Raw genomic sequence first — 26350 nt, 5'->3', positions numbered from 1 at the left:
TAAAATGTTAAAGGGAAATTACGACTTTGCACTCCAAACACAAGCTCTGGATCTCATTACTAGTGCCATTCACTATGTCCTCCTTCCGGCTCACTTCTTAGCAGGCTAGAAAACAGTTCCCCAGATGTTGCTAAACAGGATCAAAGACCAAAAGTGAAGCAAATAATAAACAAATCTGATCCTAGATTCTTGTCAGCCCAGCAAAACTTCTAAATTCAATGACCAAACCTTTTAACATTATAAGACAAAGTTTTGTGGCGATCTTCCCATTTTTCACTATGGGCAGGTCTCATATTATGTCTATAATGCTATTATGTCTGCATAACGTGTGCAAAAACTGCCACTGTCAGTGAAGATGAACTTACCTCATCTCTTTGGAGCCATTTTAATATAACATTTGCTGTGTGTGTAGACATTTGTTTACAGAGAGCACCTGCTTTTCTCACTCCTCTGGCCCTCCAGCACAGCCCTGAGGACCTCCATCAGCTGAAGTGCCACAAAAGCAGGGTCCAAGGCCGTGGGGAGGGGCAACTCTGGGTCAACATCTGAAGATTTGTAACCTTGGTCACACGGCTGCATCGGAGGACTGAAAAGACCTTCATACATTTTGCCTAGAGAATGAACAGAGGATATCCACAAATGTAGAAATTTGCATTTACCTCGAATATTGTGGTTATGCATTTTTGCAGCTGTTCTGAGTTGACTGAAAACAAAAAAGCATGACTTGCAGGGAGAGAAAAAAGATTAACAGGGTTGCCCCCTTGTGGGCAGTATAAATGATTCGCTGCATAGATAACGTAAATAGTATCAAACTTTAGCTGTGGCTTTTCAAATCCACGAATTAGAAAAAAAGTACTTTTCATGTTGTGCCTTTTCAAGCAAAAACAAAAGGTAGAGTAATGTAAACATTACATGAAATGAGAATCTGAAGAAACAAGTAATGCAAACGTTTAGGCATTTGATGCTACAATTATTGGTTGGTTGTTTAATTATTAGCTTCTTTTATGTCCTTTTAGTTGTCGCTAAATGTGATGATGACTAGGTTGTCACCTCTGATTATAGATCTTAGAGTCATGACTCCATGCTACAACACTGCTGTTGTCGCAGCATGTATCACCAATGTTAGAAAAAGAATAGACGTAAAATGTTAGAGGTATGTTAAAGCTCACGTTGTTCTGTGAGAATTGTACAAGAAACAACAGAAGCTTGAGTTAAATTACTGAGAGAAACAAGGTCAGTTATATGCAGTGTGAATGAGCAGGAAACATAAAACAATCCTTCCTTACCATGCTAAGGAAGGATTTGCCATATGCAAAGTGGTCATAAGCAAAATCTGTTGGCAGCTGGCGGTCTTATGAAAGCCTAACATTAAAAGCTGGGCAGTCTCTTGAGACTTTGATGATGAAACAGAGACTCTTACCAGCTATAATGTCATCCATTTGCTCCAAGGCAGCTTCTAACATGTGGCTGGCATGTGCCTCCATGGAAACTCTTAAAGCAGCACAGATAGGTACTCCTTCGCATGTGTAAAACAGAGTGGAAGTTGATAGAATAATGGAAAAGATGTTCTTCTGAAGGGCAGGACTGCAGAGTGCGTTCAAGTTCACAGCAAAGCTCTAACATCTATCCTGACATTTTTGTGAAGTAAATAACCTCCTCAGTGTGGCTTTTGGGTTTAAACTCTCCTCTCATTTTGTGACCAGAGTGTCACAAATTGTCAGGCTTGTCGTCCAAATGAAGCGCAAGCTCAAATTTAGAGTGTTTTGATTCAGTTTAGTTTAGTTTATTTATATAGCATCAATTCACCACAGAAAATAAACTCACTGGACTATGTGCTTTTTTAAACTAATGAGATTTCAGGTGATATAGTCATATTTATGGTTTCAATAATAAAGCAGTTTATAAAACATCAACAAAAACTTTATTTTCCAAAACTGCTTGAGCTAGCCTTGTATCTTTCTTTCTATATGGGTCAATCGGTAAACTGAATGATGATGTTTTGTTTTTTTAATGATGTTTCAGAATTGAAGTCTGCCTGTAGTTTCTTGTCATGTTTTCTTACTGTCATTATTTATCAGTCAGCCACTAAACACTGTCTTCCAACAAATTGTATTTGTATTTTTTGTTATTGCTGACATAAAAGGATGTAAGCAAGATAGCAGGACATAAAAAAATTACTTTAGTACTAGAATTACTAGATAAAAGATATTTCTAATTGCTCATTTTTGATAGTTAATATAATTTCCAGGCCACAAATAATAATTCTAGCATTTATATCACATACCATAAAATATTTCTTTATTTTTTGATGTATGAGAACATTGTTCCTCTCTTTTCAAAGGAGAAAAAATTGCTTTTAGAAATCATGGGACAGGAATTGGCCAATCAGCTTTAAATTTACGTTGATCAGTCGTTCCACACAACTGTCCTTGAGAACTGGAAACATGTTGTCTTTATTTACTGAAGTTTGAGTTTAGAGGTGGGTAGGAACAGTGTTCTAGCTGCTTGAGGTAATATATTTCCCTCCATAAGATGGGAACACATGAATTTACCAGTAAGTCTTTGACTGTGTTTATTCCTCTCGTCATGTGGAACAAATCTTGCCGATTTGGGAACATTTGCTCTTTATTTTCCAACAAGTGCAACTGTAAAACCACAAAATAAAACTATCAAAACATACGGTTAGCAATAAGTTTTAATTATATATTTGAAACATTACTTCTGTGAAGATCAATACATGTTGTGAGTCGGAGCATGTATGTATACAACCATTGACTTAATCTCTAAGAGCCACATAATCTCATAATTTCATTATTATGTGATCATATTATTATTATTATTATAGCAACAGTTATATTTTACTGAAATTCTCTTACATGGAATATCTTTTATCTTTTACCTGCGGGTGGATGTGCCGTGTAGTCATGGTCCGCAGTAGCATCTTCAGCCTGGCTAGCTTTCTGAGAGGACAAACTGCCGTTTCTTAGCCCTCTCGAAAGCAGAGTCTCTCATTGCCGGTGCAGTGAAGTTATTCCAGACAACAGGGAAGGAACAGCTCCACTTTTAAGACGGCTGGTGGTGGATCCGCTAACAAAATCCTCCGGTGTGAAGTAGCGGCTACATCTCTTCGGATCGCCTGCTTCCACTGCCTCCGTTGGTCCGGGTCCGTCGAGAACGCATGACATGACAGATAAAGCTGTTTTCTTGCCCCACATGAACAACCAGGGTCTGAACAAAAACAACTGCGCCGAGACTGAGCCATTTTCCTAACCTTTTAATGCTAACGCTATAGCCACCGGAAGTTGTCCAACCCAACATCCGCTTTCAAACCCGGTAGCGTGAAAAAGGTCTATCGGTCTCATACCATATCATACTGTCACACAATATAGTGAAAGTATTTTTGTTGTTGTTGTTGTTTTTCCATTAAATCTTACAGTATATACGATTCAGCTAATATTTATTTATACTCTGAATAGGTTTAGATTTTTTTTTTTTCATTCAACCAGAAAGTTTGTCCACGGTATGAAATGAGACAGGCATCACTCAAAAGTTTATAAATCAATGCAAAAGAAGAAATGGTTTGGAGGAAATTATCTGATCCGTCTTGATTTACATGACTGTCCTTCCTAGTCAGAGAAAACATGCTGATACAAATAAATATTTCCAACATACTTTAAAACCTAAAAGCATATGTAAAGAAAAAGTGTTGAAAGGATTTATCAGTCATTTACACTATAAAAAGGCTGCTATAAATATGATCCACATTATGTTTGTGCAACTGTTAACTATGTGGCATATTTATTATATAAAATAAAATAAACACTGTTTTTAGTGCATACTTTATGAACCTAAGTGAAACTGTTCAGCCTCTCATTGACATTTTACAGTTTAAGACTACAAAAACCAATTTGTTTGGACTAGAATTATGATTGGTGTGTAACTTTTTTAATTATGATGGCTTTTCATCAGCTCTGCGTTATGTGAATACGAGACCAGGAGACAGGATGAAACAAAATGTAATTTATCTGTATGAAACAAACTATAAAATAATCAGGAACCAGGTTCATCACAGGCAGTACAGCACCTTAGGGGGAGATTTTATGTCCGCAACAAACTAACAGAACATTTTACAGGACCGTTACAATGTTCTCAGTGAACCTACCTCGCGCCCCTCTCTCATGAACTGGCAACGAGATTATCTGTGTTCACTATATTTAACGTTGCCAATCACCAGGAGGGGGTGCTGTTTCACCCATTACACCTGAACCCAAACTTGGAAGAAATGACAAGTGAAATTCTTTACAACATTAACTATATTACACAGGCTCATTTATCCATGTGCCACAAGGTTTCCTTGTTCAAAAGGGAAAAGGATCCTGTTGTTACCTCCCTCAGTGACCAAATATAAGTATATTCCATAGCTCTATATCAACTTTATTTCCTCACCTCTAAATCTTCTCTCAGTAAATACATTAAACTGAACATGCTTAAATTGTGGGTTGTTGGGGGGGGGGGGGGGGGGGGGGGGGTTCAGTTTTTTTATTTATTATTTATTTATTTATTTATTTTTTACAAAAATGCTGCGTGAGCTGCTACTGAGATTTTTATTTTCTAAAACGTGATTTTCGTTTTTTGCCACCAAGGGGCGCTAATGAAACACATATCAGTCGGTCGTGTTTCATCCAATTTAACAAAAAAAAAGTATTAACACTTATAAATATTATTCAATGCTTAGTCCTGAATAGAAATTATTACATGAGTGTAATCTAATCATGTCTAGTTTGTTCATAATGTTTCAAATAATTATATAAAACATATTTATATGAAATATATGTTCACATAAATGAACATACATATGTACCCTCAATGTACCTTCAGGTGTACATTGCAAGAATCTGTACATTTCGTCAATCAATATGATTGGCTTTTTTTTTCTCTTCATCAGGAAAATTTATTTAAATTAAACATCATTGCAGGGAGAATGATGAGGCCAAACAAAAACGTTACTGAAAAATAAAAATTAAATAATGCATTTATTTTTACCACAACTATATATATCTGGATAAGATAAGGCATATCAAAGAGATGATTTTCTTTTTGCTTTTCCAAAACAACAAAAAATTCTCTGATGTGATTTCAATAGATTCCTGATCAAAATCATGAGACTCTTGTGTTCCTGTTTTCTTCTGGGTCATAGTCGGGCAAAAATATTTCTGAAAGAAGAAATAGGCGCAAAGTATTAAGTAGTCAAAGTATCAGAATAACATGCAAACTTAAATCATAGCCTTAAGAAGTCTAAATCTTCACACAAATATTTCCTTCATGCTGTTTTGTGAAAAGCGTTCACACCACTATAACTAGGCAAAAAGGCTTTCTGGCTTTGGGCATGGCAGGATCGTTGGGATCTACAAGCAGGATTTCTGATGGCAAAGGCTGGACGTGTAAGTAGTTTTAAATCTCTTAAAAGTTCCTGTGGGCCAAGACCTGGTTATAATTCAGCAGAACACCCAAATACGTGTCATTTTACCCCAGTCTTGAAACTTGGAGTAGGAGTGCATATATTTAGTTTAAGTATTTTGTTGCTGTTTCACTGGGATTTTGTTTCTTTTTTTTTAACTACAGACTGCAGGGAGAAAAATGGACTATTTGTGCGGATATATTTAAATCCCAAATGTTTTTTGCCAGGTGAACATTTTAGTGTCGTCAAATCAAACCAATAATCACTATCATTAATTACTTTGTAAAATACCTTTCTGAAGTACATTTGTTAGAAATGTTCTATCAATGTAGCTTTTTACAATGGATTTTCTTCAGCTTTTTACGCTAACAGTCTTTGGTTGCGTAAGCCAAATGTCAGGTGGAATAATTATTTCACCAGGTAAGATGTTCAATGATTTCTTTGTCTTTCTCTCTCGCTCTTTCCCTCTCCTTGTCTGAAACATTATAGTACAGTGCAGTAGAAATGTGTCATACACAGTGCCCACTAACAAGGCCTTAACAAGCAACCCACTCACCTCTGTCTCTGCAGTGACAACCAGCGTTCTCCTTCCTTTTTTTTCCCCCCCTCTTTCAAATGACAATCCAATCACGATACAGTCACATGGTGTGATATAATCAGCAGCCGACTAAGCAGACAGGGTCATGGTTGTTCACTGCTTACTCAAATATTTGAAGGGCAAGATAGTTACAGTCTCAGGGTATTCATCTGTAACAACATATCACCACTGCTATAAATAGTTGCAATAAACAGAACCTGCGATAAAAATGTAAATCAATTTGTTGTAATCCTACTAACAATAACAGGGATTTACATGAACAGAAGTAAAAAATGCTGTCAGGTCCACATGTCTTTTTTTTTTATTTATTTGGGATACTTACTAATTCTCCTGGTTCTGTTTCATCTACGGTTTTTATTCCCTTATTATGTTTATCAGATAAATGTCTTTAAAAATCTCTGTCAATTGGTCCAGATGGGATCCATTTTGTTAATATTGCAAGTCCACAAGGCACTGTTGATGTCCTATCCCAATGTCTGCATATATATTACTTCATAAAGCTATCAACAATACGGATTTTCTTTTCGCAGATTATCTGTCTCATATAATACTGTCACAGCGTAGTGATAGTTTTAACAGATATAGAAAAAGCTATTTTGTTAAAGTTAAGTACTGCAGCTTAAAACAATTTTCTTACACATTATTTCTAAAACGTGTATATACATATTGTAAAAACATATCTATCTATCTATCTATCTATCTATCTATCTATCTATCTATCTATCTATCTATCTATCTATCTATCTATCTATCTATCTATCTATCTATCTATCTATCTATCTATCTATCTATCTATCTATCTATCTATCTATCTATCTATCTATATCTATCTATCTATCTATCTATCTATCTATATCTATCTATATCTATCTTCTTTGTGAAATTTAATAATATGACAACTCCACAAAAAAGGCTCCAGTTATTTTTATTCAACACTATTTATTTCCAACATTCAACATAGTTTTGCTCACATATACGTTGTATGTCAATTAACCTTTACTTCACATCAACAGACAAAGCAACACACTGCATTGTAAAAATAGAAACAAGCAAACAAACTAGGAGATTTCCCACCAAACCATGACCTCATGCACCAAGTCAACACCAAATAGAACAAAAGAAATGGCATGGCAGTTCAAATGGTTTTAAGTACATCTTGCAAGTATAGACTCACTTTATTAAAACAAGTACCAAGACTATGTAAAAATAAATAACAGTATAGTTTGTATAAACACAGGAATTACACAGACTTAAAATGTCTGCAAATACCTGTTTTTTCTAATGAAACATCATAAAAAACGAAACATCCTTTCTTGCAATCATTCTACATGCAACATAAGACAGTGTGCATCTCTCCTTTTCATAGTTGTTACTAAATGTCTGCATGAATTTCATTGTAACCATTTTTGAACAACATTCAGCAGCACTAGCAAGAGCTTCAGGTTGATCAGTAGTTTCATTTAAATTTTTGCTGAAGGCTACGGAGAAGGGGAGCTTTGAGGGAATTACAAGATCCTCCTTGGCTACTTGTTGTCCCCTGGTACTGTAATAAGCAGAGTGAAAGAATACAACAAAAAAATATAATAAGTATAATATATAAAATAAAACATATATATATATATATATATATATATATATATATATATATATATATATATATATATATATATATATATAAAACTCATATAACTCTTAGAAACAGATAGATTATGAGAAAAAGTACAACATTTATTTTATATACAAATTTTTGTTTTTGACCATAGCACCAGTACGGAATTGGGTAATAAAACATAGCAGCAAAGTTTTGCCTTTATTCTTGTTTTAATCAACTTTCTATTCAGTTATGTTTTTAGATTATTTTTCACTTTGGTTGCAATAGTTTGACTTCTACATAACAAGCAAATATTTTGAGAAATTACAGAATATACAAATTAAATTACAGTAAAATAGTAATAAAAATACAGTAAAACTGCAGTACAATTACAATAAAACTGTAATAAGATTTTAGTAAAATTTTAATAAAATTGCAGTAACCCTGAAATAACATCACAGTAAAACTGTAATGGAATTACAGTAATTGGCTGGCAACCCTGCTGCCAATAAGTTACTGTAAATTCTACAATTACTTTTTTTACAATGTGGAATGTCTTAGTTGGTGTTGTTTTTTCTGCTAAACTTTGATGTTTTTCAACGGTACAAGAAAGTTATTGTCTGCATTGAATTCCTGAAGGTGAATGAAACTCAATTATAATTTCTTTTCTTTTCCTACTCAGGTTCAGACTTTATAATTACTTTATTCTCTACTGTCAATGAGTTCCTACTTCTTTTGTGAAAATGAATGTTATTTGAGGTAATCTATTTTTTTTTTATACTTATTTTTTCTACAGAAGAACAGTGTCTTATATTTGTCAAATCTGATACATATCTGAACATTAATTTTACATCGAGTTAAAACCAGAATGTATTTAAATTATGACCTTTCTTCTTGAAAAAGAAATGACTCAATAATATACAAATCTTGGGGGGAAAAAAACACGGTTTAATCATTTGTAGGTCTGACTTCAGAGACAACAAAATTAAATAACTTTTTTTTCTTAAGTAATCAGCCTCTACATAGCAAGACTGTTGCAATGTGTATAATAATGTTTTCTTTTATTGAAGTTTCCAAGCATTTATTTTTGCAGATATTTCTACAACCATGGCACTGCAGCAACTTTTCTTTATCTGCAACCGAAAGGTTGCAGATTTGAAGATGTCCTGACCATCATTAAACTGCTGTATGACTGGAATCAGCTTTAGGACAAAATACCTTGTTTACCTTTGCACTTACATTTGTATTCTGGGAAGTGCATGCAGTTTGTTTCCCCTTTGGTCTCTTGTGTCTTAAGACCATTGTTCCTAATACATCTAATTTATTCAAATACATACTGAATAATAGTATGTAAAAAACTATCTTCTCTAAGCTTTTTTAGAGAGGAGGGGATTTTTTGTTCTCAACTTAAGTAGACAAGCAAAGAGACAACTTTTGAGGTTTTATTTGTGAAAAACTACAAAGTACTTGTTTCATATTTCTGTCTTTCTATAAGTTTGAAGTTTTAAATCTTTTGGACCACTTCAATTTCTAGAAAAGCAATAATATGTTAAAAATGTCCCAGTTGAATAAACAATACAATTTGGGAACTGGGAAGAAGAGTCAAGGTTTTGTGAAAAATCCCAGTTTTGAAATGGTTAGAAGAAAACAACAGAAAAAAAAAAAGAAATCTTTGCGTTTGAAAACTGGTCAGTCAACCATGCCTGGAAACAGCTGTCACATCCATTATAGAAAAGCCAACTCACCTCAACAAGAGGATGCCAGTGGGCGACAGGTTTCCGTGGATATGTGAGCATTTCACTCCAGTGTTCTCGACCGAGGCTGTCTGCATCATTGCCGACTCGACACACACCAATGACCTCATTATGACCCACACTACAGGCGCAGGGGAAAGAGAGAAGAGAAAGGATGTAATCTCAGCTTACCTGGCATTCTGGGTCAATGCCATGTTACATTCTTTATGAGAACGTTTTCTGAAAGGAAAGTACTAAGATTGTTAAAAATGTTCAATCTTTAGACACTTACACATCTGCTAAAAAAGCTTTCAGTGTATGTTTTTTTCTGTTTATTTTGTTGTAACTATTAATGAAAGGTAGCTATATGGTGTAAGTTGTAAGCTGACCGATCATAGTCCATCACTGCTATTAAAAGGCTGATCTGCTCAATGTTTTCTGGAAGGACATCAAAGACAATAGCCTCGTTATAGACTGGGTTCAAGGTGTTTCTTTTCGTAGATGTCTTCCTTTTCTTCAGTCTCCGACCCTCACACATCAGAGAAACCTTCACATACGGATCTTTATAAAAGACAGAGAAATGTTTACGTTATGCATTTATTTCTTTCCTGGACACCGCAACTTTCTATGGATTGACAAGGTCTTCTTTCATTTACCCGATGCACCAGTTTATATCCATGGCCTTAAGATTGCGCGCCTGTATCATGGTGATGGTCAATCGGCCTGCTGTAGGCAAGTAGCACAGGGAGAACATCAAATCCCCAAGGTCCACGTTATCCTAAAAGACATCAGAAAAACATTTACTCTCACCTCAGTTTGAATCGTAGTTTGTTACTCCTTGATGCACTGGAGCCAAAGCTAAGGAAGAACAGCAGGAGTGTCTTGACTTTCATTTACAGTGCTTTTCATGTATTTTTTTTTTTTTTTTTTTCAAAATAAAAAACTGTGTCCTATGCTTGGCTCAGATAAAACCCTCCCATATTTCAGCTAGAATGCAGACTTCTGCTTAGATGCAGCTCACTTATCACCTGCACTGAAAATAGCTCCAGTGAGAAGTGAGAACCACGGCTGCAGACAAAATGTGTGGCGAGCACTACTCCTACTACAATCTCTTCTGGAGTTATTGTGCGGTATTTGTTTAATTTTATAAAATGCACATTAAACATTTAAATGTTGTGGACATCCATCCATCTGCCCGTCCAGCCGTCCATTGCAAGTTTTTCTGTATGTCAACAGGGTTTTTATAAAGTAGAGGAATTTAAATACATGCTCCAAATCTATGCAAACCTAATGACCTATACTCAAGATTTATCACGGATAAAACGATGATCCTTTTTTTTTTTTTTTTTAATTAGCGATAGAGAAACACAGACACACTATCTGAATAGTAATGCAATCTTTGCTGGGAAGAAACATTCACTAAACATCACTACCAGAGGAGCCTCAAATTGTGACTTAAACAAAAGTCACTTTTAATTGCAAAAACTTAGTTTAAAGACTTGATTTCACACTGTAAAGACTCAAGACTAAACTAAGACACAAGGTTTAGGCCTTGATAAAGAATCTTTATTTGATGCAATCAGAGGTGAAACTAAGCCAGTGAAAGTAAAACATTTGATTTTAATGAGTAATGCTACCCCCGAGTTGCCTGCATACAATAATTGTTTGGCATGGCAATGTTTATGCACAGTAATAGTTTCTGTTCACTATTTCTGCCAGTTATTACCTTCAATTTCTGAGTATGTTTGGTTTTACTTATTGAGGGAACAGATGTGCTTGCTTTCTCCTGTGAAAATGAAAGGGTTGTGATTTATTAACTTCAGATTGTTGAACATGGTTGGTAATGGCTTGCTCAATTTAGCTTCACGATAATTACACATAGATGTCTCAAACTGAACTCTGCAAGATGCAAAGAGTTCAAACACCCTTCCCATTTGATACAAGTGGAGATTTAATATGAAATGGTGCCATCAATATGCTATGAATATAAGATAGATTTGTGATATATATTTGTATAAAGTGGGGAAAATATCCTTTGTAATTAAAGCAGGTGAAATTTATACATTTCAGATATTTAAATAATATTTTCAGCAAGTATAAATACTGTTTAACTGTGTTAAGTTAGGTTTTAGAATAATTCACAGCAATTCTTCAGCAATTTATGACCTAGAGACAACCTGAAATGAGGACCAACTGTAAATTCATTATTTAAAAAAATAGGTGCAAGCATAAAAAACTTTTTCAGTCCAAGATTTACATTTAGGTTCACCAAGGGCTGTCATGGCGATAGAGGTTCTTGAAATAGTTCTTATGTTTAATTCTATATATATTCTATATATATACTAAGTACAGAAGTGAATATGTCTCAGCATGAATCTTGTACACCAGTAATCAGAAATTAATAATCAAACACAGCCAAGGATTATTTATTTATCTATTGACGTATGGTCCAGATCCCAAAAAGGACCCGCGGTCTTACATGCTTCATGTCCCATCGTCAGCATGCATCATCAAAATGCACCCGGTAAACAATTTCAAAATCTAGGATCCAGCTTAGAAATCAAATGCTGAGGTTTTTCAACAATATAATTTTTTGTTATTCTGAATTTACCATCTGTGGCACATTATTCTTCATTACATGAAGTTGAAAAGCTAAAATCATCAAAAAGAAATCAAATCCAAATCCCCTTAAGCAATAAAAACAATGCTTAGCATGTGTTTTTATTGCCAGTGCCATTCTCAATATCAGGAAAATAACATGTTCTTCCCTCAATATACAGTCTGCTTCTGCTGTGGAGCTCAATGAGACCAATCTGGCAACAAAACAAACAGTATGGTCCCTCCTCTGGCAATGAGGCTTAATGAAAATAACATCATTTATATGTAATCATCTGTGGTGCTGCAGTTACTGAATGTCCTACCTTTATGGTGAACTGATTTCTGAGAGATTTCTGTGCAGATTTTGTGGACACAAGCATTTGTGCATGTTTTACAGTCTGTGCTCAACATGCAGCCTGTGAGCTGTATCTGGTTTCTCTGAGTACTGGGAGCGTGAAAGAAAAGTGTGAGAATGGAGGATGTTGGATTCTGTGAATCACTGGTTCTCATCACCCACCTTTCCCATGGGTTTCTGCTCTAAATGGACAACATTGACTAACAATTAATCAAGGGCATAAGTGGAGGCATTGATCCACAAAACAACCATAAGCTGGGAGTTTGCTCAAAAATATCAATACTTTTGTCGATATTCCTGTGAAGTCTCTATCTGGCAGCATGCCGACAGAATAATGTCTGTGCCTCTTTTTCTCTGTTGATTTGACAACTTTTTCTATCCTGTCACTCTTCTCTTACACATGGTAATAAATTTAAAATTTACTGACGTAATGTATAGTATTCATTAATTATTATGCTCAAACTATTTTTGTCGGTTTGCATTCAAAGTGAGACCTTCTTACTTCTTATTTGATTGCATAAATTTGCTGTTAGCTCAGGGTAATTGGAAAATCATGATCTGCATTTGATTAAGGATGCTCCAAAATCTACAAGATGATGAGTATGATTCATACACTTTACAAAAACGAAGACTCGTGACTGCATGTGTGCTCTCATTTCTTCACTGCTGCAGTTCAACAACTGTTTCTGCAATATAGTTCCACATACGTAGCAATACATTTGATAAAAGGGTTCAACTGCAGACCAGATGGCTAATTTAGTTTGGAATTGTGGGTAAAAATTAGTTCATTAATAAAATACTTCAACAAAATGATCAAAACTGGTTGTAATAATTATAAGTGTTATTTACACATGTTTTCCATGACGTTATCTATAAATTTAAACAATAATGAAATAAATACCATCTTTCATCATACTTGTCAAATAAAATAGCAGCTGTGATCCTTAAATAATCTGACATTATAATTTGCCACCTTTTAAAATAGACACAAGCACAACTATAATAAACCTGATGTGGGAAATGCTTTTCAATCCTGTTGATTTTCCAAAAGTCTTGTGCGTTTTTTGTCTTTTGGATAGTTTTAGCAGAAAGAGAAATAGCAGCAGACCCAGACTAAAATGAGTCATATGTCTGGCAACTGTGAACATTGTAAAGGACTGTATTAGATAGGCATCTGAAGGCTACTGTGTGCTGGCTGTTTTTCCTTCCAAATATTTATCTTTTCTACTGTTACAATGACTAGCCAACCTAATTTTAATGCAAAGAGAAAAGCAGACAATGATTATATGCTTCTTCACACAACAAAGAACGTCAGAGAACAAGTGTTGAATGAAGAAATGTGAATTCAAGAAAAGAAAAAATGTATTAAAAAAAACTTCTAATGAACCATAATGAAACATATATATATATATATATATATATATATATATATATATATATATTAATATATTTATATATATATATATATTTATATATATATTTTTTTTTTTTTTTTTTTTTTTTTTTTTTTTTACTTTTCATTACTATAACCACGGAACAAAATGAGTATCTGAAATGACTTACCGAGGAGACATATTGGATTTCACGACAGAGTTTTGTCTCCCTGGGAAAATCTGCCAGATCCAGGAAGTTGTCTACCACTACTTGACCGATGATATCATGGCGTGAAAAGCGGTCGAAATCGTAGACGCTGAAATGCAGCTTTCGTGTGGGAAGCTCAGAGTACGCCACGGGGAACAGAAAGACCTCGTCAAACACAGGGTTGAGCGTCTTGCGGTGCACCTTCGTCTGGTGTTTGGTCTTCCGATCAGGCAGCAGGTAGATCTTAACATAAGGATCAGACGTACCAGAGAAATCCTTGGCTGGGAGGTCCTCTCCTCTGTGGATTTTAACTATTAATTGTTCCAAGTCGCAGTCAAATTTAAGAATAAAGTGGAGGCGCCCACAGCCCCCACCTCTGCGACTGCCCTCGTCCCCCTCGAGTGAGCGCTGCTTGTACAGCTCGGGTTTGAGGCGGCCAAGGCCAAGACCCATTCCAGTAAGGGAATCCTGTCTTTGGAACTGTGCCACATTGAAATCTGGGTTAGAGAGGTTCATATGTCTGCGAATGGAACCTTGACTGAGGACAAAGAAGGCAAACAAATAATTAAAGTCAGACTACATCAACAAGAATCAATGGCAGTAGGATTAGTTTTTTATTTATTTATTTATTTTGTTAACAGAGACATATGAGTAGTAATATTCAAAATAATGGAAAGGCTGGACTCTCAGAACAGGAATACGTCTTATTTGTGAATATTAGGAAAACCAATACCTACCCCATTTCTGAGCAACCACCTGGTGCTGGTTCTGTTGTCTGCCTCTGTATTCGAGGGTTTGTGTGAACTCCGTTTTCCCGAGTTTTACTCTGAGCATCCAGTGGTATGTCTGGGGATGTGTGGCTTATCTTCATAGCTGCCTCTGGTGTGGCCATCACCACAGGTGGTGGGGAAACGGGAGTCATGGGAGCCTCCACTGACACAATAGAGGCCACGGGGGTAGGCTCTTTGGCGACAGAACAATGTGAAGACTTACGGCGGTTGTGCATCGGAGGGTCGACGGCAGTGTAAACTGGCTGTTTGGCTGCAGGCTGTGTGGGCAGAGGGCTCATGGTGGGGTTTATGTGCCCTTGAGCCTCCTTTGTTGTGGGTGAAAGTCCTCGCTCCCTCCATGGTATCCAGCAGAGTTTCCAGGAGACAAAGAGGGAGACCCCAAATAGGGCCAATCCACAGGCAGTGACCACTAGTGAGAGTAGACTCACTGATATATCTGAGAAGATGACAAGTGAAAAGAAATCAGTTAAATTGATTTCCACGGTCTGAATGTCCTTCAGACTGCAGTTTGTTCTTTTTGCTTATAATAGAGGAATGATGTGAATGATGTGAAAATGTCAAGTCGGTTATATTTTCTCATCTTGGTGTACACTCATATGTAGAAAAAACATAAGTGTGAAGGAGCTGAACTACTACCTTGTGCTCAGTTCATTTTATACATGATCAAGTATCCTAGCCAACCTTTGAACACGTAATGTATTTCTGTGGCAAGACAGGAAAAATGCAACTCTCAGGTGTTAGACAGACATGGCAGAATCAAACTTATTTTACTTGCTGAGACAATAAAATCTAATAAATATGAAACCATTCATACTTTATAAAAACCTCTTTGCACTTTTTCCATTACAGTCACAGCCTTCTATGCAATTTATTAGGGTTTGATGTAAAGGTCAACCTACAGCACTGCACAGTTTTGATGATGAAAAAAATCATATGCAGTTTTTCCATAGTATGTTTTCCAAATAAAAGTTTGAATAGTGTGCCTCATATTTCTATTTATCTGTTCCAGTTGATACTGTGCAGTTGATACTTCCTCCTGCTACTATAAAATTTGCAAGTATTTAAAAAGTTTTGCAAAATAGCTCAGCCATATTTGTATTGATAAATACCAGAGTAATGAACAGATTATCTTTTGATTCAACTACACAGATTAACTCCCATCCTTCAAATCCACATCACACTTTATGCAATTTATAAACCCTGTTATTTTCTCATTTCCCTTCACATTAATGCAATGCTTTGCATTAATGCTGTATGAACAACTATTAGAATATAAACTTTGTGGCCATGATATTAAAAAAAATGTAAAATACTTCAATATATTTCCTTCATATACATCCAGTGAGTGTGGGAGAATAAAAGCAGACACAATAGAAAGATAACTTCACAGTGATTCTAAGCCCACAGTGTATTTGTGGACTTAATTTTATGATATTTGAATCACTGTCAAAACAAAAATTATGAGTGAAGCAGACTCCCTTTCTTTGAGATTGTAAGGAGTTCCTATCATCACCCTATTGATTAGCTCTCCGCTGATTACCAGATTCATGTCAAGACTCAAACTTGGCTGCCACAAAGTAGCTCTAGTCAGATGAAGCATGTTAGTAAAATTAAAGGATTAATTTAAGCCTGCATCTGCCAAAGGTATAGATAATTTGGTGATATAGGTAATAGATATGTATGCTTGGCTGAACTTCTCTAGTTTGTCGTATTGGTTATTTTGTCAGACTTCAATTGTCATATTCACCTTAATATTCAGTAAATATACCCCCAGATTACTTGTTTTTTTTTTTTGTAAGTGACTTTTTTCTATACTTTTTTTTTATCTTTCCCTGCTTGTACTGTGCTTTTATTTTTTTTAGTTGTCACCATTTATTTTTTTTATAAAATTCAAATTTAACTAAAGACTGGGTGTGTAATGAGGTCCTCACAACTATCATCACACAACTGTGTGTGAAAAGTCACATGTAGAATGGTCTTCAGATAAGCAAATTGTTCTACTGCTACAACCTTTTAACAATAATTTGAAAAGTGAACTTTCATATGAACCACTGAGCATTAATCCCAGAAGTTCTGAATTTTTGAATGTCTGAATACACAGCGTGTTTACATGCATGTGTCCTAATGCATGTAAACATTCAGAGATCCACCATGAGATAATCATTTTCCCTTGTGTATAATTAGTTAGGCTAATTTTGTTTTTTACTAATTTCACAGTACGCTCCCTTGCCAAAGCCAGTGGTCTCCAGTTATTTACTTGCTTTTCCAGCTGTCCCTGGTTTTATCAGGATGGATAGTGTGCAATTGGAAGATTCTCGGCTGACATGTATGCGTTAGTCTTTGGTAAGACTAAACCGGTAATGTGTACAATCTTTGCAATCTGGAGAGTATGCAACATGTTTATGTTGCATACCATTTATAGTGGTTTCTTCTCCTGACAACAAGGTTGGTATTTATGTTGCCAAGCCATTTTGTCACAAATTCCAACCAAATATTTATGCACTGAGCTTATTCTTTAGGTGCAGCCTCTCTTTCCAGTTGCAGTTCAGAGCTCTATGCTACACAATATTATTTTTTAGCAAAGCTGATTATCAAAACAGAAAGTCAATTCTGAGCTATTAAATATAGATATGCCAACATTTATGACAGAATGGAAAGGATTTGAATTAGAGAACCAATGAAATGAAAAGGTAACCAGAAAGTCAGCCGCAAACAACAAGATGATATGCAAATTAATACTCCTATTAATATTGCAAGTTGAGAGTCTGAAAATTAAGCAAGTTATCCTCTTATCGCAAAAAATTAATCTATATGTGATTCATCCCTGCTATGAGGGCAGTAGAAATTCTCGTGTTATTTTTTTTTTCTTTTACACAGACTGAGTTAGAATTCTTACCTAATAGTCACTTCCAGTTTCACGAATCAAAGAAAGAGCTCTTATCCTGTAGTTAGTATAGGTGCAGGTGAAAAACATTATTTTTGCAAGCTGAATAGACATGCCTTTGCTGGTCTAGAGTATTTCTTTGTTTAAGGTCTAGTTATACAGCAGTGTTTCGTCTTTTGCTTGGCACTGCTACAACGTCCATCAATGTCCACTTCTTACTTTTGTCACCCTGGCAGATTCTTGAATTTGATTTAAATGTCTCCATTCTGTTTTCCATTCTATAGTACTTGCTACATCGAGTTTTTGTTCTTTAAATCAAACAGAAAACAGTCACTTAGTTTAGAAAGCACTTGTCTTTTTCATGTCATAACGTTATGACATAATATCGCATCTTCTTGTAGTATTTTGCCATTCAACTATTCCAGACATTCCATTTTTTCAACTTTGCAGCAGAACTTTATTGTGCGATCATGTTCATGTATTGAAACACTGGCCCCCCATGTCTGGCTTAGTTTTTTGACTGAGCTCCTTGAATTCAGCTATGCTGGACACATAGGTATCTTCTAAAACTCCACCCTCTTCCACAGTGTTTTCTAATAGCAGCAGTATCTGCAAATCCACCTGACCATGTCTATTTTTGGATATCTGGTGTGAGTGGTGCACACATTCTGCCTTCTTATGCTGACTATGCAAGATACTGTAAGTTATCTTTTGCAATAGGGAAAAGATGGAATTTTGTGCCATATATTCAAAATAAATTTGGCCAGGGGAAGACTTGCACAGTTTGAAAAAAAAAAAAATACCCCATTAAACATGTCTAGTAATAAGGAGGGTGGTCCTTTTGTTTCTATGCTACTCTGACCTAATCATAGAAACTTTCAGCTTTTAAAAGCAAAATTGACGTTTGGAGGAGATGGACACTTTAATCAAAAATAATATATATATTTTTTCTAATTAACATTGACAAATCATTACATGTTAAATATTTTTACAATGTGTCAAAGCCGATGGACTTACTTTTTATATTTTGTTTTTAGAGATAATAGTGAAGAAATTTATCATTTACTTAGGTTTAAGTTTATGCTAATTAGCAGTTACAAATAGAAAACATTGTGTCAACCTTGAGAAACAAAAGTAAATTTGGCTATATTTTTGGAAACCATTAATCAGGTGGTTTTTAAAAAGTGCAATGAGCAAAAATATCAAATTAGCAATTAAGCTACCTGAAATAAGTGCATTGTTTGGCATGAAGATAATGGACATGGTCATAAATTAAAAAAAAAAAAGATAGCTTTTTTTTCCTCTTGTAGCTCAGAAATCAAATCCAGTAAATTAGATTAGTACGTTGTTGAGCCTGTGTGTAGGCAGTCATAAGAGTTAGTACAAAAACTTAGACCAACTGTTGTTTCTGTGCTGCGAGATTCTGTGAACACCAGAGTAAGTGTGATCAGGAAGAAACTGAGGGATTTGCCATCTGAGGACACCAAGCCTCAGCTTGGCAGAATGTTGAAGAACTGACTGTTTAAAAAGAATCAGCAGACATCTGGAATGGTTTGGTGGCAGCATTACAATGAAGAAGGTGAACCAAATCTAGAACACAAGTCCTTCAGCGCTGCAATAGTGTAGGAGGTGAGCAAGAGATGAAAAACCAATGTGCAAGCTCTGAGATGCTGCTTTCTCAATGTATAATAAGCAGCATTACTTGATTTTCCAGTTGTTAATTAGAAGTTAGTATCCAGGGACAGACTCTTGCATTTTAAATTGTTATCCTCCGGGTCTTACCTGCTGCTTCGTGTTCATATTCACAGAAGCTTAGTTTTAAAGCTTTAACACACACTGGCAGATGGTTTAGATAGAATCATAATGGAATTACAAACAGCAGCAGTTTGTGTGCTACTTTTAAAAGCAGCAAGAAATGTTGCACAATTGCTCCGTTTTATATAAGACAACCTATTTTGGTCATCTGCTGCTCAGTATTTTTATTTAAAACTTGGTCTCAAAGGCAAACCAAGAAACATTTCCTTTTTCCTTTATGATTTGAAATGGAAAATTGGATTGTTCATATTGAAAATGAAATTGTCTCCAGGATAAAAGAGATGACAACAGGGCATCTTTGCACTGGTATGAAACCAAGAACAGCATTCTGAAGAAGAACACATGATGTTGCTCTAAAGTGTTTTGTCTGAATGTCTGTCAATGTTCTCTGATCATATGATCTGTGAACATTAGAGGTCAAATAAAATCGACTTTTATGAACTTTATGTCATGTTCTAATTTTATTCCCTCATCAAAAACATATTTGGAATGTTGCTTAGATTGGTTCAAGCATGTTTGAGAAATTTTTCAATCTCTTCTTGTAGCCATTCCAAAGTGCCTACATGCTTACTCATACAATGCATCTCCTGTCACCCAAAACTCCATGTTGGACCTTCAGCCCACCCAGACTCCCACCCCACAGCTCCACTAGACTAGCAGCAGTTAGCAAGTGGGATGGAATTGTACATCGCTTGAGCTTGTCATCTGAATTAGTTCACAGTCCAACCCTCCTAATATATTTTATATTAGGAGGTTGTAAATGTCACCAGGGAGAAGCACTGTTGTGATGATGATGATGGGAAAGTGTCAGAAATAGGCGCTGGACTTAATCCAATGGCTGTCCACTGACTTTCTCATTCTATTGTAGCATCATACAAGATGAGATCTTTTGTGAATAATACAATTAAATATCATGTGATTTGAGATCAATAACCTCAAGGTCTGCTTGTTAGCCCATACAAATACTAAATTTGGGGACGTGAGTGAGTTTACTCAGGACAGAAAATGAAGGAGGAAAAATTACTAAAGTAAAAATAAAGAATCACAGAAAGGACCTAAAATGCCACGATTTCTGTATAATCAGAAATCATCACCCAAACTATATAGACAGAAATAGGCTTGTGGAGGATTGCAGGAATTGTGCCCAGCACGATCTAGGAATTGTTTCTGTGCGCATGCGCGCTCCACCAGCCGAGTCAGGTGAGGTTTGATAGCCTCAAAGCCTCAATGTTTTAGCACAATCGTCTTTGGCTGTGATTCTGATGTGGTGTCAGGCAAACACTTTATTACTCCAAGGCAGATACTGTTAGGCAAGAGAGGAAAATAAACTTTTAAATAAGTAGGAGCCTATTAGAACTGCGAGTAACAGGGGCAAATAATGGACCTTCTGCTTACTCAACCGAGAGAAAAGATACATTATGCAGAATTAACTATAAGAAACAACGTCAGGAATTCAGTTAGTTTAATATTTTTCTTCTGGTGGGTACCAAAACTAAATTGCATAAACGAATTGGGGGGAAAATAAATAAAATAAAACTAAAAACATGACATTTCTTCAAATATAAAGTGAAATTTCGATTTAACAAAGCGTAAATGACTTTAAGGGACAAAATTAAAACCAAGAACGTTGATTAAATATTTACTACGATCACATGCACCCCCCGCCGCCACTGAAGGAAAAGCGTGCAAATGATGCCTTACCTGAATCCGAATATCGTGGTCTGGTGAGATCTCGAAAATAGTAGATAAAATCCAGACAGTTTTCGTTCTGCACTTCCCCCTTTGAGCAAAGATCTGACAGGAGTTCGAGTGCTTTTTGACAAATCTCGTCATCTCTGTCTCCAGGCATTTCCCACCAGCATCCTTATAAATGGACGGTCTCTCGTCGGCACCTGCTCCACGCTGCTCGACACGGTTTGTGGAGTGAAACGCTCGCCGAGCGGCACGCCTTCCGCTGCCGGACTTTACTTGAGAGCGCGAAAAAACCCCAAGTCCGAGTGCTCCAGAAATAAAGCAGCCTTTCCCACATGTGGAGCACGGAGAGTTGTTTCCTTCTGTGTAACAACGAGTGCAACACCCTCACTCCGCTTCCACCGGTTGAATCCACGCACCGCCTCTGCGGCGCCGCGCGCTGTCCAATGTGCTGAAATGTGCGCGCGTGTACTCCTCCCGCTGCGATGAGTCGTTTGCATCACGCTGACTTCTGTCTCCAAATCATTTTTACATGAGCTGCGAGCCGATGCGAATCCCGGGGAAAGCCGAGCACATTAACTCCGAGTGGGCGAGAGCGAAAAAGACGCATTCGCAAGCTTTTACAACCAGGACAAAATAATAATACTAAATAAAACGATCAGTGCTCTGACAAGCCTGGTGTGGTTTTACGTTCCTGCACGTGGCCAATCAGAATCTACTTCTGGTTTTTTTTTTCGCTTTGTGAAATCATTTTAGGTTTTCATTGGCAAAACCGCTTTCCACTCTGCGATACTGTTCGTGTATAGTTCTGTTCGTTTCCTTAGAAAACTTGAATACACAAAAGTTTGTGGTTATTGAGAGAAATTGTGCTTTTCATTGATGTTTTCATGTTACGATCTTCTGAAACGTAAATGGCAAGGTTGTTTCCCCACACGCTAAACTTAATCAGGAAACAACGTATCAATATTTTCCTATCTTTATTTATTTATTTATTTATTTATTTATTTTCAGAATTTCAGATCGTTTTATGTTCTTTTGACTTCCATAAGTCTGATTATAATCAACCAGTATGCAGCCTTCTGTAGTTCCCATGGGACAATTGGTGTCAGTATGTGCCCTATTGCATTGTCGTTCTTTTGTTTATTTGCATTTACTTCACCTGTCAGTTCTCACGGGAGCCCACTCAATTTCACATCCACCAAATCACTGTATTGACTGAGAAGCCCATTAATGAAGGTATGTAGTTTAGTGTGCACACTATTAATCTTAAAAGAAAAAAGCAATTAGCTTATAACATAAAGGAGAAGCAAATGCAAGCTAATCTGATTATCATAAATTGGCAAACAATTTCTTGTTTAATTGGACATCTATGAATCTATTGAGGTGTAGAAATCAATGAATAAATGAGAATTTTCAAAAAAATTAAAGTTTTTTTTTTGTTGAGATTTTGCAAGACACTGGCCATGGAAGAAAACTATGTCAGAAATGTCTAAAACGAGGTAAAAATCCTGCCCGTGTTTATGCTTTTCACACTCCTTCCACGAAGAAAAGAACATGCAGCTTGTTCTATTCCATCAAAGATAAATGTGATCTATAATGAGCTGCGAATTCATTCTGTTGCACTGCAATTTCCCATCTCTGTTGAGCTTTTGTCACATGATTGCAGGCAATGAGAAAAAAAAATTGCACTGAAATGAACATTTTTCATCCTTACTGATTACTGTTTGGGCTTTAACTAGAAGGATAGTGATAGATCCAGCTAATGTGATGAGAAAATACATATTATTTTTACAAGAGTAGGACAAGTCAAGAATTAAAACAATTTTTGAAAAAATGAATAACGCCTTTTTTTCCGTATTTTCAGAAACACAGTAATCAGAATTCAAAACTTTGTATGAAAGAACCTCAGAAAAGTGTAGTTTGAACTCAGAATTATAATAACCTATATTTAACCATTTAAGAACCTCGTTGAAATACTAAGGTATAAAGCACTAAAGTAAAAGCAAATTAACAGATCAAAAGGTTAAATTTTTGTTCTCATTTTAATCTAAGACTTTCCTAATAACTAAAATGACTCCCCTATTGTTTTCTAACCAACAGAAAAAAATGTGCAGCAGTTGATAATTTTGTTTAGAAATAGTTGGTTTCAGACTTGACCGGTCCACGTCTGCCAAATTTTAAACTAGAGATTAACAATTCAGTCAAGCAGATGCCTTAAACATCATTAGTGGAGAACAATTTGTTTGTCAATGAATTATTGCAGTGCTTACAGAATCTATTTTCTGTTGCTATATCATAATTTCTCTACCTGGTTCAAGAAAAATGTTTAAAAAAAACATTGAAAGTGCTGTTACCATCTTCAATGTTTATAATTTAAGAATTATGTTGGTCAGTCTGTCAACAGCTATGTAACTAAAGTACTACTTCCTTTTTGCTACAAAAAGAGTCGAGTCTCAAACGTAGACAGTGGGTCTCAAGCAAATTACACGACTGTATCTGTAAAAGTTTACAACAATGTAGCCACTATGGTTCTGTTGGACCTCAGTGCAGCTTTTGACTTTTGTCCACGACATATTACTGCATCGACTGGAGAGTTGGGTCGGATTCCCTGGTCCAGTGCTCAGTTGGTTTGAATTGTACATAAAGAACAGGGATTTCTTTGTTTCAATTGGAAACCTCATCAAAAAAGTCAGAGGTCACATGTGGGGTGCCCCAAGGTTCAACTATTATGATATGATAGAATTTGGCTAATATATAGGCATTCTGCATGATTAAACTTGACTTTCGGCTATGAGACCTTTTGTTAATATGGACCCTGCTGGGGGTTCGCATCACTTGATCTCTGTAAAACATGCTTTTGCGAGTTGCTGATTATGTAAAATGCTCTCCAACTAAAAAGTTAAGGTTGTGTCAGCTTTTTGTGTTGAATGGTTAATGAGTCTAATGTTTGGTTGTGTATATGGGATTTCATTCAGAGAAAAGTGCTTGCAATGCACAAAATCAGCTTACTTGGTGTTCATGGCAACTGAAACAAGGCACTCTTTACCTATAATCTCCACTCCAAGTCGTTCCGCTTTTCTTCTTCTTCCTAAATATAATAATAATGTGGTTTTATCCTTTTCTCCTCCCCATAATTACTTTCATTTTCACTTCTTGCAGTCTTCACAATTATCATCTTCTTCCTATTTCTTGGAAGGCTGCATTTTGTTTCTCCCAATCTCCTTCCAATTTAGTGATTTTCAATTAGCAATGTTTTTTTTTTTTCTCTAGCTATCAGCTAGGGTTTGCAGAGTGCTAAGAACCAAAAAAGAATACTGACACCAGTGAATATCAGCCTTTCTTAGCCATCCCCTGTTTAATGAGCAGAGTCTCACTGATAGCTGTAGGGTTTATATAATTTAGGATCAAGACGATGAGCCCGTGTAAGGGTTATTTATCAGGATTTCACAAATGATGAACAATATGTCATTAATCGTCAGCAAAACTTGTAGGCTGCTCTCGCTTGTTTGGCCCCGTTTTAATGGCCCTACCTCTTAATGGTCTAGTCATGGTTTGGATTGAAGCTGTTTGGGCGTTGAGAGTCCCTTGTTTGATCCGATGGGCTTCTTCATCACTGCAAGATCTTGGTCTACTTGTCTCCACCTTAGAATGAAAAACGACCACCTTCTGAAGAAGTTGGAGCTTCTGCTCGCCAGTGTGTTGGTGGTTTTTGGTGTCTGGGGCTGGGAGCTCAGGAATGAGCTGGCTCACTCCGGGTGGCTGCATGGTGGGCTCTGGTTCTGCCGGACCCCTCCTTAAGGGGTGGTATGCCCTTGGGTCTCAGGTCTTGCTGGATCTGCCTTGGTGAAGAAAATTATCACGATAAATGGTAGATGATCTGATAAATGCCATTGAGGAATAACATATATCCATGAGTAGCTATCTCTTGAAAGTGGATAAGTTGTGAGATGAGGGTCACCAGAGGGACAGAAAAAAACACTGTTCAAGGCGAGTTCAAGGAGAATACTGAGTTAATTGGAGCAATAGCTCTTCCAATGGCTTCATCCTGGTAAGTAACATGGTAAAACAAAGTTCTAGTTGTGCTTACGAGGAAACAAAATTTGAGTGCTTTACTGTTTCCTGTCCTCTTAAATCGTCTGTTGGATGCTGTATGGTGGGAATGTTGCATTTTCTGTTATTTAGTTTGTTTGGTAATAAATGGGTTTTACAGTATCGTATATAAATATACATCTGAACTGAACAGTATTAAGCTGAAATAACAGCCATAGAACAGCAAAAAGATTTTTGAATAACGTTGGCTGTCTCTAAAATCAAATCGACTTTCAAATTAGTAAGTGGCATTTAACACTCATTCTTTAGTTGTCATCATCTTGGAATAAAGTGATGTTTCAAGAATAGAGCTCACTGAAAACCAGACGGTGTTATATGTATCACCTGGCTTATTCAATTGTCACTCAAAGCAGCCACAGCTATAAAAATACAATTTCATAACAAGACTGTAAAATAGCTAGCCCTGTCTGAGTCATTTCCCTTTATAAATATTGTGATGCCACTCAGTGCTCAGTATGTGAGAACTGTCATGTCATGTCTCACTGCATGAGTTATGACAGTTTGACTTGACAGTATCAGTGATGATTTGGTCATTATTGGGAGTTTTTAGGAAGAGGATGTAGGTGTCAGTTCACTTACAAGAGGACCCAGATTCATCCTTCATCCCATTAAACATCAATTATGGTTTTTAACATGTAGACAAGTAGTGCTATGTTGCACAATGACATATTGTGAATGTTACAGCTTTCTGGTGAAACTGGTCTAAAGTTGGCAAACGGTAAACACAATTTTAAGGAAAGAGTCAATGAGCAGCTATAAGAGCCCAGCAGAATTCACGTGTGGCTAAAAAAAGTGTGATGTGACAATTATTAAATTATTCTCATGTGTCCAAGCTTTTCAGCTTGCTTTATATCAAACAATGTGCTTTTCTGAGGAGATACTTGCAAGGAGAAGGACAATGGAAAGAAATTCACCTCAATTGCTCTTTTTTGAATTTCCTCTTCTGCGCTTAAGAGAAAAGCCTTGAACATCTTTGCTATAAGTGAGGAGAAAAATCTTTAAGTAAATTCAAAATGTTGTGAGAAGACAGATATATGAGCGCGAGAAAGTTATCTGATCAATGTATTCTTGACTATTATGAGGTGTCACGCAAATAAATATATATTTACGTAATAAAATTAGTTAGAAAATAAAAAAAATGTTG

At 36.1% G+C, this 26350-nt stretch overlaps 1 pseudogene; it reads right to left on the bottom strand.

Moving 5' to 3' along the window:
- Positions 1-446: 446 nt before the first annotated feature.
- Positions 447-21464, bottom strand: LOC129357862 (synaptotagmin-9-like; annotated as a pseudogene).
- Between the last annotated feature and the right edge of the window lie 4886 nt (positions 21465-26350).

Source organism: Poeciliopsis prolifica, unplaced genomic scaffold, assembly GCF_027474105.1.
Source record: "Poeciliopsis prolifica strain line A6 unplaced genomic scaffold, Auburn_PproV2 SCAFFOLD324, whole genome shotgun sequence".
Taxonomy (NCBI): Eukaryota; Metazoa; Chordata; class Actinopteri; order Cyprinodontiformes; family Poeciliidae; genus Poeciliopsis; species Poeciliopsis prolifica.
This window is presented reverse-complemented; position numbering and strand designations above follow the sequence as displayed.